Here is a 16,093-nt window from a genome sequence, read left to right on the forward strand (position 1 = left end):
TTCAGCCGTGTGCTGCATATAAAACTTGATTGATTATTTCTACAACCAGCACAGATTTTCAACAAGTGGAGTTACTGAAGAAGAAGTACCTAAGGTGATCACCCTCAGTGTCCTGTGGTATTACCGTACCATTGAAAGTGCAGCCTCTTGATCCATGGTCTGTCCGGAAGGCCCAGCGTCCAGGTACATTGACATTGCTGCTCAGGCGGAAATTTGAGTTACTTCCTGTTGCAGTGTTAGAGAATGATCCAGGGATGGTGAAATGGTGGGTGGAGTTTATTGTGTCATATCCAGCCTGGAAATGCATGTCACATAGATAAAACAAATTTTATGTTTTGAATTTGTACATTACTGTTAAATAAGGCATGTAAACTTAAAAAGACTTATTTTTTAGTACAATGGCTATAATTTTAATGGCTCTGACCTGCACACTGCGATTGGTTAAGGCTATTATCCCATAGTTCATCAGCACAAATGAGTAATGGCCACCAGAGATCAAGACTGCTTGGGCAGTTGTTTCCTGAAAAAAAATACTCATTGTTTTTATAATGAATTTAGTAATAGTTTTATGGTAGTATAATAATGATAATACTGTAGATAACACATATTACACATCATATGTATTTCACCATTTAGAATAAGTTGACTTACTGTTCCAGTTGTTGGATAGTATGCCACCTCATACCATGTTGCAACAAAGACCCAGTTGGCATTGAAGTTCAACCCTGGGAAATACCTATTAATGTCTTGTGTAGCTTGTTGGAGAACATTGCCGCTGGTGTATTGGTTGTAGTAAACCTGACCATTTGCTCTGTTGTCTAAATCTGTCCAGAATGGTGCTATGATGTCTCTGGATCCATGTGCTGGGAACCTCCGAGGCACGTAAACATACCATGATGAGTCAAAGGTCAGGTGTCCATTGTGGTTGACCTGTAAACACATAAACCAGTTCTTACTAGCAAAGAATTAGTAGATATCGACTATAGTCTCAGACAATTGCATGTTATCAAATAATATATTTTTGCTATAGTATTTTATTACCATATTATAAGATATCACAATATATTGACTACAACTATATCCAATACTGAGTAAAATTTGAAGTTTAATGTGGAGTATTATTAGTTTCGCAAAATATTGCACTTTAATTTTATTTATTTGTTTTTGCATGTGCACAATACAGTTCTTGTTTTGAAAGTTAAAGTGTATGAAAATGTTATCCTTTCACAAATTATACCAGAATTGTTCAAAGCTTACAAAAAATAGATGTTTTATGTTGCCAAAATAATTATTACATACATAAATCTGATCATACGAGTGTCCAAAATAAAGAAAAGGTCGTTGCAGGGCAATTTCAGGAGAACTTCCATCATCTGATCGAGAGCTTCTAGTTCCAGAAATTCGGTAGAGCGGTCCTAAAAAGAACAAAAGACATCACATTAAAAAATTAAAAATAGAATGAACATCCATGTTGGCCTTGTACAGTATCCTGCCAATGTTGTATAGTGTCTGATCTAATAAACAAAAATATGCTTTTTTGTGTTATTTATTTTATTTTATTTATTTTAGTATTTTTCTATACATTTTTGTTAGAGTGCAGAGCATGTCTTGGACTCTTTTTATTCAACATACTTACCAACCAGAATGTTAAAGAGCAATTTAACACCGGCTGAAAATCATGTTTTGGCTGACCTCCAGTGGTTTTACTTTTCACCTTGCTGCAGTGATAATGAAGTGCACTCTATGGTGTGTCAGTACACCGTGACATCACTGCTGGGTGTGGCTACAGGTGCAGCAAAGTCAATTGACCTCATCCAAGATGCATCACACTTGTAAATTCCAATGAAAGGAGGCTGTGAAACACTACAGCTCAGCCTGGTGTTAAGTTATTCTTTAAGTATTAAAAAAAGTCAAAAGCCAACTTTTGGGCTTACAACAAAGCAAAGCCTTGCCTCTGGTGTCAAAGTCAAAACACTATTACTTTAAGTCGCACTAAACATTGGCACTGGATGTAAATTGTACACAAAGGAATCATCCTATTTTACCAGAAAGCATGTACAATACTTTAGGATGTGTACTGTCATTTTACAGTACTTGTACTTGGTTACTGTCCACATCTGCTTAGTTCATGTGAAATTTCCATGTACAATATATACTTTAAAAATTTGAAAGGGACAATAAATTGAAATTTGACTTGACATAAACTGCAGATAACATTGTCTGTTCAAAGATAGTCATGGCAGTCCTTATCTGTCTCTGACTGCCATGGTTTGTGGCTTGGCTGTCAAATACCTCAAGTCTGCCTCCCTCTCCCCGCAGCTCCACCTACCCTTGTCTCTGTGGGAATATTTTTTAACATTGTTTAAACGCACACCCAGCTAACAGTGATCTATTGCGGACTCACTTTACATGAATAACAAAGATTTTAAAAAAAGGACAGGCTGGGCTGAAAAGCTTGGAGAAAAGACAATAAAATCATGAAAAAATTAATGCATTAGTCAATCAGTCAGTCAGTCAGTCAGTCAGTCAGACAGTCAGTCAGTTAGTTAGTTAGACGTTATTGTCCCCGGGGAACAATTCTTTTTCACAGCACTGGACATCACAGGGAAAAATCAACATTTACACACATCATCACATAACAATGACAGACAGGATACATGAAGTGCAACACTCATAGTTCCCTCAGCAAGTCACCCTATTTAGGGCTGCTATGGCTGTGGGTACCAGGCTTTTGCCAAAGTGAGCCCTTCTGCACCTCAGGGACCTGTACAAGCACCCCAGAGGGCTTTACAGTGAAGTTGCGATTGAGTGGGTGTGTGATGTCTTGTGCTATTGTATTTGCAATGCATGTGATGGCCTTACAATTGAGCTCTGAGAGGTTGGGTGTGGAGAGATCTATTATCTTGTAGCAGTGATGGATGTGAGTTTGACCCAGTTTGTGACAGGAAAATGCATGAAAATGAGAGCATCCAGATGCGTCAGATAGTTCTGCATTTAACAGCATTGACTCGTCAAACAACAGCCAGAGAGGAGGAACAGAACAGCAGGGTGGATCCAGGACAATTGGGAGCCAGTGCAGAGAGGGTAAAATTAGCATGATATGTGATCTCTTGTTATTTCTAGTTAAAAGCCGAGCAGCTGCATTTTGGACAGTTTGGAGACGGTTCAGAGAAGTTTGATTTAAACAGGCAAAAAGAATATCACAATAATCTAAACAAGAAGAAATAAAAGCATGAATAATCATCTCAACCTTGGTCACCATAGCTCATAATTTAGCAATGTTCCTCAATTGGAAATAACAGGAGCGCATAAGCTGGCTGACATGATTATCAAAGGACAGGGATTGGTCAAAGATGACACCTGAATTTCAAAGGTTATGCTGAACCCAAACACAACGACCCCATATGTTGCTTGATATTTGGATTAAAATTTTCAGGAGCAATTATAAGAGCTTTGGTCTTTTTTGCATTTAACTGAAGGCAGTTGTCAGCCATCAAAATCTTGATGGCATCCAAAAATTCATTGAAAATGGACAATCAGTTACTCTCATCAGGTTTAAAAGAGTAATACAACAATATCATCAGCATACAAATGATAAGAGATGCCTCTATAACGGCTAATAATCTGTCCAAGAGGCAGCATATATAAAGAGAACAACATAGGACCCAGGACAGAAACTTCTCTTTAAGATGTAGCTGATGGACCTCCAGTTTGGTGGCTTTCCACAAGCACTCTATCTCCTTACATTTCCACCTAAAACTGCAGATTGACTCATAAATCCAGGGTGAGGATTTGACAGAGAATTGTCTGGATTTAAAAGGAGCCAGTATATACAATACTGAGGAGCACTGTCCATTAAATAACTGGACCAAGGTCTCTACGTCATTACAGATTAACAGGACATCAGGGTCAAATAAAGCTATGAAGTTTTCAGCTGTGCTCTGGTTAATGATGTGCCTACGGGACATATGTTTATGGGGCAGTGGATCCAAATTACAAGAAACATCAAAAAGAACACACTTATGATCGCTGACAAGGAAATCCTCCAAGCGAACATTATCAGTAGTTAGACCGTGTGCAAAACAAAGTCCAGGGTATGCCCCACTCTATGTCTGGGCCCAGAAACACATTGTATAAGGTTAAAGGACTCAGTAATATCAAGAAATTCAGATCCAACCTTAGAGGTAACATCATCAACGTGAAAGTTAAAATCAGCAATAATTAAAACTTTGTTCAACTTTATAACTCAAGATAAGAACTCAGTAAAATCAGACAGAAAAGGGCCAGATGGGCCAGGAGGTCTGTAAATTAAAATACAATAGAAAGGCTTCAACCAACCAACTTTAGTCATATGAAGTTCAAATGAGGGTAAAGTCTCAGTGCTAACTGACAGACAGTCAAAGCGATTTCTGATTTCTGCATATTTTTTGTAAAGTGCGACATGGGCTGTTATGTGTGATGGTATGTCTCCATGTGGGTTTTGGCAGACCAGTCAGAGTCAAAAGTTCTGGACTTATTTTTATTCCCACTCCACCCCTGCATACAGCTGTGGTAGTAGCTGTACTCCAGTGGCGTTAGGTATAATTCTGAAGTAATAGCTGCTTTGAGCTACTGATTTTGTAACTTTGTATGCCTGTTCTGTTAAAAGTAGAAAAAAATCTAAGCATTGGCTTACCTGAACTCTGAGGAGTCACTGTACCTATGAAAACAAACACATAAATATAATTGGACATATATCTGAGAATGCTAACATCAATACACAAAGGTCAGTTAATGAACGTGAAAGCATCAACCAAAATAAAACTGAATTTGATTAAATTTGGTTTTATTGAATACTTACTTATCATCCCCAAAAGCAGCACAGGCAAGATGACTTGACCTGCCATTATCCAAAGTTCAAAATTCAAATCTGCGGACCAAACATAATCAATTAGAATTCAGAAAAAAACTACAAAGCACACAGAAAGCATACTTTACTAAAGCTGCACGTTCCTGTAAATTAGTTATACTGTATTAATAGCAGAGGATGTTCAAAGAACTATATTTATATTGTTTCAAATATGCATCAAAATGCCCATAGTAGCAAACAGTGGCATACAGTATATGTGCAACATTTTGATTTCATGTAAGTGCAATAGTTACTGACAAAATGGCACAAAGAGCCAAATCTTACATTGTCAAGAAGCCCTGTCAAAAAATCCCTGATCTGCACCTGAATCTTTTTATGCAACAAAAAAAATCACTTGTCGTTTCGCTCTATTAGAAATTAGTACTATAATTCAGTTGGAAATAAGCGCCACATTTTTATGAAATCTTATAATGCGGCACAACAGTTTGGAAGTACTGTTTCCCTTCTACAAAATAAATTAATTACCTGTCCGCGCGTGCTTCTTTTGTTCTTTTTCTTCTCATCTGTGTGAGACTGCAGGGTTGCAACTGACGTTTATACTGTTGAAGTTGGCACAGTCCCATAAATCTGTTGTTCGACCAGTTACAGGTGTATTGATGGATAATATCTGATTACTTCCTCATAACAAGTGAATGAAACATTCCATTGGGTGATGAGGAAATTAAGATGATCATCAGACTCAACATAAAGGAAGTGTAATATTCTATATTCTATTGAGTAATTAAATAAAGATAAGTTAAGTGTCAAAATACTTGCTGTAAAGTGGTATTTATCAAGATTTTATATCACAAAACAATATTGGTAACTATTGTTGTAAAGCATGAACTAAAGTCTACTGCCGAGAAAACTTTCAAGTGATATTCTTATGAAATGTAGTAACAACAGTAACTTTTGACTGTACTTTAACCGCACCCTATTTAACATTTACAAGCAGTATATAAACATTTAATAAACTGTTTATAACATACAAATAATTGTAATTGTGTATAAGTGTTTAGAAATGTATTGGTTAACAACCGTAATTGCTTCTGTGGGCACTCATAAGTGGATAAGAGAACTGTATACTTTTCTTTCACTGTTAACTGCTGAGAATGTAAAACCTACTCTTTGTTGCAAGTTATTACCTCTGTCAAGGAGGTTATGATTTCAGTCCAATATGTTAGTTAGCAAGGTATCTCAAAAACTACTCAAAGGAATGCTTCACTTTTTTTCTCACTTGTGTCTAGTGTTATATAACCAGTTAGTTCTGGTTTTATTTGCCAAGGCTTTGAGATATTATCTCAGAGTTTTATGAGATAATACTCTGAGATATTATCTCAGAGTACAAAGCAGGTGAGTGGAATTTTTTAAAAAATCACCTTACCCATACAACATTCCACTCACAAGGAATGTGTGGTTAAGTTCTGTTTCTGTTTTGGTTCTGCTTCATTGATAGTACAGTGACAAATTGAAGACTGTGAAAGTTTTTCATGGGATGAATTTAAATAAAAATATGGGTATAAATACAGTATACAGTACAACTGCACAACTGACAACATCTCTGAGATGAGAAAAAAAGACTTGCTTGAGTGACCACTCATCTTACTTGTTTACTTTCAGGTTCCAGGTTGTTTATTAATAGTTACCCAGTTTAAGTTTCTATTCATTTGAAACAATGACAGTAAAATCCCAACTGGTACATCTTGAAAATATTTGAAGTAGGCGTGTATCCATATGACACTCTGAAAATGAAAGTGTGCTTTACTGAAAAAACATGCCGTGCAAAGAAACAATGTGTAAAATTCTTAAGTAAATAAAGACACTAAAAAGAACAATGGGACGGCTCTTGGAAATGGTGCCACGGATTAAGGAGTGGTGTAACAACAAGACGATTTCTAATACGTCTCCTTGTCTTGGCTTACCCGACTTGGCACCAATTATCCTGACAGTGCCAAGCTTTTTCAGCATAAATCATTTTCAGTTGTAAATCTGCAGAAAATTGAAAGAAAAAATCTGTTACATCTTAATAACACACACCCCAATAAAGATTAGATGATTAGAACCTGCAATGAGGACACAGAATTTGCTCTATATCTTACTGTTAATTCACACGTTGAAAACGATTGACAGGATTTTTTCATCCATGTTTTATTATTTGTTTAAAAAGCTCATGTCAATGATGACAATAAAAAGAGTGCAATGACATGAAACAACAGCACAATAGATAAAGAAATGCCAAAGCAAATGATGGAAAGACAGATAATGAAGGTAGTGAGACTTTCAGGCACGTATGCTGTTGTCTTCTCTGTTGTTCTTTCCATTTACTGGCTGTAGAGACAAGTAAAACCAGTGTGGGTAGTCGGAACAAACATTTGTGGTACAAATCTTTATGAATAAATAATGTAATAATTCCAACAAACAGCAAAAAATTGAATGGTCAACATTGAGACAATTGAAATCTTCTTGCTTGCAAAAGTGAAACAAATGTGCAAAAATCAACAGAAGTGCACACACAGCTAATGACAAACTAACTAAACAAACAAGTGTCCGTAACAAAATACAGATGGGTATGCAACAAGTGTTATCCAAAGGTTCCAGGTGTCTTTATGTTGTGTCTGTCTGAACCAGTTTTATTCCCCACTGTGTTTGCTAACGATATCGTCGAGTCTTTTAAAGTTATGTAATTTAATAGTGTACAGACTTTTTTAATGAAGTGGTGTCTCCCCCAGTTAATTTTCCAAATAATGACCACAGCAACACACTTACAATGAGTGACATAAACTAAGGAGACCATGTTTCAATTGAACATACCGTAACAGTCATTCAACCTGTTATTTGGCGATGAAGGACCAAGGAGCAAATGTGGTCATTTATAATGTTAAAGGACCAGTGTGTAATATTTAGTGGCATCTAGCAGAACGGACTTGGCAGAAATGGAATATAATATTCATAAGTATGTTTTAATTAGTGTATAATCATCTGAAAATAAGAATCGTTGTGTTTTTATTACCTTAGAATGAGCCCTTTATATATACAGAGGGAGCGGGTCCTCTTCTACAGAGCCCCCCATGTTGTACCACCATATTTCTACAGTAGCCCAGAACGGAGTTTCACAGTTCTCCTACTGTACACGCTTGGAAGGGGAGGGAGGGGTATTCATTTGGTTGTAGTCTGCATCCTCATCACTAGGTGCCACTAAATCTTACGTACTGGTCCTTTAAAACATATTGATAAAATATTCATCACTTCTATTGTGCAGCTACAGAATCTGGGAGGTGTCAAGGAGAAAAATAACAATGATAATATAAATATAATATAAATCCTGGTGACATGATGAGGATCGTGGTTGCAGTACTTAATACATTCATTTGAGAGAAATTATTCACAATAACTCAGTTCTTGAATGATTAAAAGCAAAACTAAACTGCTGTGTCTACATTATGAAAGAGGAAAATGTGTATACATGCAACTTTGTAAGTGATCTATTGTTCTCATGCAGAAACAAGTTGAATTAAAATTATGGATATATATATATATATTTCATTGCTGATGTACAGATTGAGCAGCATAGGGAAGCTGTCATGTGGGTTGAGGGTGGGAGTCAGGTGCAATGACCACAGCTAAACCTGCAGAGTAAATGATTTGATTCTGTTTTGGAAGACAATGTTGCTTACATTGGTAAATGTATGACCTACAGTATATTAACAGTCATTATATTTTGTAGCGACAAATACACTGTCAGAAACAGACAGATTCTGCTCTCTGCTCACCTTTAATATGCTAGTACAGTCTTGGATCGGAAATGTGTTTGTGTAACACTGTGTAATGTTTGCTTGCATTTTGTGTTTGTGTGTGTTTCTATGTGTAGATGTGTTGGTCGAATTTACCCTGTCTGACTTTTTGAGGGACTCTTTCATTGTGTTGCATTTGTTTCCTGGTTTTGGTTTTTTCTGTTCCCTTGTGTGTTCCTCCTGTGTTTTTGTGTCACCTGTTTGTTTATGTTATTTCCTGTTTTATTTTGAAATATTTCCCTCTTGTGTCTGGTCACTTTACTTCCTGTGTTTGATTATTTCATGTGTCTCACCTGTGTCTTGTTTCCCTCACCTGTGTTTCATTTGCAATCACTCCCTGTGTATTTATAGTCCAGTTTTCAGTTCGGTCTTTGTTGAGTTGTCTGCTTTTTTTTTCTGCTTTCGCTCTGTGTATTTTTCCTGTGTTTATGGTCTTTGTTCCTGTTCCCAGTGTCTCTTGTGATTTTTGAGTTCTTTCATTAAATATTCAGCATCGTATCCAACCTGCCTGCCGTCTCTGCATTTGGGTCCACCTGCTCCATTCACCCACCTTTGTGACAATTCTGTGCAGTGAGGTGTTATTACAGGGGATCTGCAGGTCTTAAAAAGCATTTACAAATATCTTTAATATGGGCTGTCAGGAGACGTTATACACCTATGAACCAAAGGTGGGATTGTTGTGAAAGTGGATTGTGTACAAGCAAGAATTGCCTTTAATTTTTCATCCAAATAAGTTTGGTTAACATTACTTCAAACCTGTAATATGATCGGACTGTTTTTGGTTTTTATCCCGTCTTTCCGGATGTCAACAGTTTCAACATTTGTCTATCCATCATTATATTGCAGCCAGCCACCAGGGGGTGATCCAGATGTTTTGGCTTCACTTTTGGGGAGCTGTCATGATGTCCATATTTATATACAGTCAATGGTTACAACAGGACAACCTTCAGGCATTTTTTTAAGGTTTTTTTTTAGCAACCCAAAGTAAAGGTGACGGGAAAACATACTTTAAATGCAAATGCTATTTTATTGTCTAGTGCATATACAAGGATCCTGGCGGACAGGGTAGTTTGTGATGTTGACCGGTGTAGCCCAGCAGGAGTCCAGAATGGTGAAGATCTGCTGTTCATCAACTCCTTCTGTTCGCACTTCCACATACAACCTCTGGTTTATTTCCATTTCTATGTTTCTGTCACTGGTGAGGGGAAATTGGAAGCCAGCATCCTGATAGGGGATGATTCTCAAATGGTACTGTCCATGGCCAGGTGGAAGCTTTTTCTTCACAATGCTACAGAAAAACAACACAATGTGACTAAAAATGAGATGAGAAACAATTGTGTAGGGAGCTAGGATTGCATTTACAGAATTGGGATGAAATCACATTTGGATATATTTATCCAAATATGATTTTAAAGAGTATTTAAATACACACACAAGTATTTTGACCTATTAACACATTTATATAGTTTATACAGCGGTAAAACTGTAAATAGTAAAAAGCACATAAACTTTAAATGCAGTTGTTTGAGGGGTTAATAATGAGGTTAGACACCCTTTCCTGGTTTGAAAATTTAACCACTGCTTCAAATCACTTGTTTGAAGGGGTCTTATCGTAGGTGCAGATTTAACATTTTAGTGTGCCTCCTGAAGTTCAGATTTAGCATTGTGTAGCTTATATATTGACGCAGATACATGAAATTATTGAAAACTTTGTTGTGTTACATATACTCCGATACAGATCAGATTTTCACCATAAAAAGAACTTAGATGTTGACATACTGTGCTCTTGTAAAAAAAAAATGTAATTTACTCATTAACACCTAAAACTAAAACAATAAAGCAAATAAAACATTGCTGAGGAGATGGTATTGTGACTGTCACCTCTCTACTAGGCTGATACCCTGATCCATAGACAGGGCCTGAGTCAGAGGGTATTCACAGGAGAAAACCAAACTAATGTTTAAGGTGTCGTCGCCCTGGATGGTGTTCTCATAGTTGAAGTGGGTTCCATTGCTCTGTAATATTGAGATGATAAAAAGAAGTATAATTAATATAAAAAGTATAGTTAGTATATTCCAGGTGCAGTCTGGCCTGTGTAGTACATTTACATCTAAAACCTTTCTCAGTGTGCATTATTGGAGGTTATGGACTGTACCTTGAGCACTGTCCCACACAGCTGGTCGTCATTATTAAAGTGGAACACCAGTCGACCGTCCTGAAGAGTCCCTTTACAAGAATCATCTAGGAGATGTAGGGTCTGGGGATGGAATCCAGCTTCAAACAGCTTGCAGCGCGACAGGGATATAGTGCCTGAACTACTGACACATGTGATGGACGAGTCTAGAAAAAAAGATAACAATGCATTTTTGTTTACCAAATCCCCAACCGGAACATAGAAAAGTGAGTAAATATGCTTTGTGCTGCCATAAATGCATATTATTTTTCATTTGTTCCAGAGTTACCATGTAAATAACAATAATAAGACTGAGAGTCGAGAGCCATGCTAGCGACTCTGTGAGGCTGTACATGTGCACAGTTGTGCTTTGGGCCAAATGTTAACTTCAGCATGCTAAAATGCTCACAATGACAATGCTAACACGGTGATGCTAAGAAGGTATAATGTTTACCATATTTACAATCGTAGTTTAGTGTGTTGCATGCTCACATTTGATAATTAGCAGTACACTTGAGGCTGATGGTGTCATTAGTGTTTCAGGTGTTTGGTAATATATCAAAGAAGATGAAAACTCAGAGGTTCAGCAAAGTTATTCATCCTGAGGAAGATATGAGTGCACCAAATTTGATGGCAATCCATCCAACAGTTGTTAAGACATTTCACTCAAAACCATAAATGTGATCCTCGTGTTGGCACTAGAGGAAAAGTATCTCCATGGGTGGATGTAGAAAATTTTGTGCCAATTTATCAATTAAACTTAGAAATATTTCATAGGATGAGTGAAAACTTTGACCTGCTCGTGGCATTTCATGGAAATCCATCAGTTATTGACATGTTTCAGTATGGACCACAGCTGTGAACTGTCTGACTGACAGACCAACATTGCCAACCATACAACCATGCAGCTAGCAGGGCTAATAATTCACTTGCAATATACACTCTTCATCATTGCTCATACACATCATTGTTATTACTGTTATCTGAGGAAATAAAGCAGTATTTCAATAGGAGCTTCCCTCACCGTAGCTCTCATTGTTGGGCCGAGGATGGTCCTCATCACAGAGGCAGCCATAAAAACCATCCTTCTCACCACACCACTCAAACTCTGTGCAGTTCAACTCTTCACAAGGGTCTGACTCAGCTAGAAAAATAGTGGGGAAGCAATGAGACAAAGACTAATTGAACAGAGGGACTTCCACAAAACACCTTCAGCTTGAAGAATTTTGCATGATCTATTATGTCCTCATTTTTATTAAACCTATCAGCCTTGTTAAAACATACCACAGAGCAAAGCAGAGCGCCACTCGGGGAAATTCAACCCCAACACAGAGCAGGTCATTTCATAGGCTGATACAACAGAACACAGCATGCCATTGGCTGGAGTGTAGAGGCAGAGATCGTAGATACAGGAACTGAAAAATGGCTGGGGGTCTGAGTGCAGGTGACAGGCACTGAATGGACCGCTAGAGTTGGTGATGACACTACAGAGTTCAGAGTATTCTTCCATGAAGGGACAGTCATTCAGTCCATCACCATTCTGATCATCTGTGGATCCACAACTACAAAAGACAGAGTGTTACACTTCTAACACCTGGCCTTTTTAAAAAGAAACTTTGCTCAGACATATTTTTTGTCATCACTGCAGCTGACTCAATGATATATCACTAATGCAATTTTGGTGATTTCCAAATAAAAAAAATGCTAGCTAGCTAAGTTGAAAAACTGGTAAATAAGAAATGTGGGGTGGTCAGGCAGAAAACAAGGTCATACACTGAAATAAATTTAACTGACAATACAATGACAATATTTTGTAGTTTGTGTGAATATTCAGCATAGTATAGCTGCCATTATAGTCTATTACATTAACTTCAAATTAACCTTCACTGTTTTTCCTAACAACTTACCCTGGTTGACTTGTGGGTGCCTTCCAGCTGTGTCCAAAGTCATTGTCATTTTGTGCCAGTGTACCATTGGGCAAGACTTTGTCATCTGCAGGATCGTTGTTGAAGTTACCACACATCCCAGTGACTCTGTTTTCACAGTGTAGGCCGATTCTGACCAGTAAAGTACTCTGACCGTCAAACTGGACTATCAGGTCACTGGCATCGACCACTATGTAGTTTCCCTGCCTTAACACCCAAGCTAAGGTTCCTGCAGTGGTCGGAAGAGACACTTCAGTGTCATTTACCTGTGAGGATGAAAGATTAAAAACAGATGGAGAAGAGATGGGGAGGTACTTGTTGTCAGTCATGTTTACACCTAATATAAAGAAAGTTGTATAAAATAAAGTAAATATAGTTTACTGTACCTTTACTCTTTTGTTAGGGCCGATCCTGACGTATGCACTCTCTGGTGGATTTGAAAGGTATATATCCACTGCTGACACAAATGACACACGGTTGTTGCCACGGTGATTATTGGTGGCTACTACCTGAAACTGTGTTTCATTGATGCCGTGGTTCACACTCTCAGTGATGATGTAAGAGCATGTGCCCTGGAAATGAGCCAGTGCCCCATCAAAGGTGATGTAGTGTGGGTCCCCCCACACAGTGCAAGTAGACATTGTATCAAAACAGCCCAGCTGGCCGTTTTTGATGGTGCACTCTTGTGCAGAGGTGCAAGATACAGCAGAACAGCGCAGGTCATTGGGAGCATGGCATTCACATCGCTGGGAGCATCCTTCTGTCCAGAACGATTCACCAGCCTTTAGCGTAAGAAAGAGAAAAGAACATATTTTTCATGAAAATGTGGCTTATTGCAAACATAGAAAGCATTAACTGGGATGTGACTTACTTCATAGTAGAAGCCATTATATTGGCAGCCACAGCTTTCCACAGGGACACACCTTGTCCCACTCCTGACAAAGCCCTCATCACAGAAGCATCCCTCAGAGCAAATCTGCTTGCAGCTGCCACGAACACTGCTGGCACACGTGTGTCCACAGTCAGTACCACACAGCTCATAATGGCTGTTGGCTGGACAGTCAAGTCCTAAATAAGTGAGGAAACAAATGGGGACCATCATAATAAGTTATGTTCATTACATAAATTTGTGATAAAAGGTCAGTCAGGAGATATGTTGAGAAAATGTAGATTGCTTGCATTATTTATTTATTTATTTGTAGTTTTTAAATGAGACAGTGACAGGTCAACTCACTGCAGGTGGTGTTCTGTCTCCAAGGGTAGATTCGCACATTAGCAGACTGACAGGCACTGACATATGCCTGAATGGCCCTGCACAGGAGATCTTGGCCCTCATTTCCGGACACACACACATCAAACACACAGTCATTGAAAAATGGTCTTGGGTCCACCTGCTCATGGCAGAAGCTCAAGGGGCCATCAGCTGCCTGAATTACATCACACTGAGCTCTAGCAGGAAGCTCATTGGTACACTGTGGACAGGAGGAGCCACACCCATCACTGCAGGTGTAATTGCCCGCCACTTTCCAAGCTGTCCCAAACTGAGTTGGAGTGGTGACCATCATTCCAGATGGGGTGCGGAACTCATCATTTGGATTTCCGTTGAAGTTTCCACAAAGTCCACACATTTTTCCACTGTATTGATGAAAAGAAGTGGCTCAAAAGATAGATGGTTATTGAATATCCTACACACATTTGTGATTATATTTTTTTAAGCATGTCAAAAGATTCCAATTTTAAATTGGGGAATTGCAGATACCTGTAATTTGAAGGTACAGAGATAAACACTGTACTATATCCATCATAGGTGACACTTAAGCCAAAATCAGCATTGACAAATGTGTAAGATCCACTTGCATAGATAGACACATGACCACCATTCAAGAGAATAGGTAAGTTTCTAGTTAACTCATTCACCTAAAAGATTAGAAAAGCAAAATTGGAAGAATAATCATATGTGGTGCCATTACATGTTTTTCAAATGATGTCTTATCCAGGGGTAGATAAGATTTGATTAATGTCTGCAATGGTTCAAAAGTTGGTAAACTCACCTCTACCACACCATTTGTCTCCCTTGAAATATGCACTCGATAGCCCCACATGTTCACATAAACTTCAGCTGTAATTGAAACTGGCAACCCATTCCACGGCTCATTCTTAGCCTCCACAGAAAATTGATGCAGGCCATCAGTGGTGTTGCACATGGTTGCCAGAACATAGCGGCAGGTTCCCTGGAAGTCATAGGCTTTGCCATCAAAGGTAAGGTAGTGGGGGTCCCCAGAGGCAGAGCAGGTGCCATGAGGGTTCGGATGGCAGCCAAACTCACCCCCCACCACACGGCAGGACTCCTGGGGACCACAAGTGTTTGGGATACAGTGGACTGCTCCAGTTGTGCCATTACAGGTACACAAGCTCTGACATTCCTCACCATCCCAGAACTGTTCACCACCTTCCCAATAGCGTCCTTTGTGATGGCATCCGCAGTCTGTTGGTGGCACGCACTGGTTGCCATTGAGGACAAAACCATCATCACACTGGCAACCCTCCTGACACAGTGTGTCACAGGAGAAGGGGAAGGAAAGGCTTGGACAGGCGGGTGGACAAGTTGTTCCACAGAGTTCATAATGGCTGTTTGGAGGGCATGGATGCTCTATGGAAAAACAAAAAGATGGATTAAAAACTTTTTAAATCAGTATAAAAGCTAATTTTGATCTAAAAGGGAAAAAGTGTTTACCGCAGCCAGTTGCATTCCTCCAGTATCCTATGGCAATACCTTTCTGTTGACACATTAGAGCGTAACCTTGCAGAATCTCACAAAACACCACTCCTGGATTTCTAGAGGACTTAACAGTCTCATTCCAGATGTGAACATTCTGCCATGGGTCCACCGTGGCCCAACATTGGGCAAATGGCCCATGCGATGAGACAAGAATGCCACAGTACTCACTAGAGTTGTAATTTGTTGTAGAGTTGTAATTTCTACTCTCCACACAATGCTTAGCGAGGGAGCCATTTCGCCAACTGTCCCCAAAGACCTGAGAGCTGTTAACCAAGATGTCATTGGGTGTCCGGAAATCATCATTTGGATGACCATTGTAATCACCACAGAGTCCACCAAGTGAACCATTGTAAATTCCAGGTGCAGTGACTCGCACAAAGTGAGGCCAGACTGTTTGTACCGTTACACCAAAGGAGGTGCGAAGGATGATACTGTCAGTGCTGCTGTGGTAGATGTGGATTCGGTTGGAAACTGAGCTGAATGGTAGTCTGATGATCTGACCATCAACCTAAAGGGTAATTTAAATCATCATTTTTT

At 38.8% G+C, this 16,093-nt stretch overlaps 1 pseudogene; it reads right to left on the minus strand.

Annotated features, from left to right (window-relative positions):
• Positions 1–16,093, minus strand: part of LOC121887366 — a 29,447-nt pseudogene that overhangs the window by 8,297 nt on the left and 5,057 nt on the right.

Source organism: Thunnus maccoyii, chromosome 20 (genome assembly GCF_910596095.1).
Source record: "Thunnus maccoyii chromosome 20, fThuMac1.1, whole genome shotgun sequence".
Classification (NCBI taxonomy): domain Eukaryota; kingdom Metazoa; phylum Chordata; class Actinopteri; order Scombriformes; family Scombridae; genus Thunnus; species Thunnus maccoyii.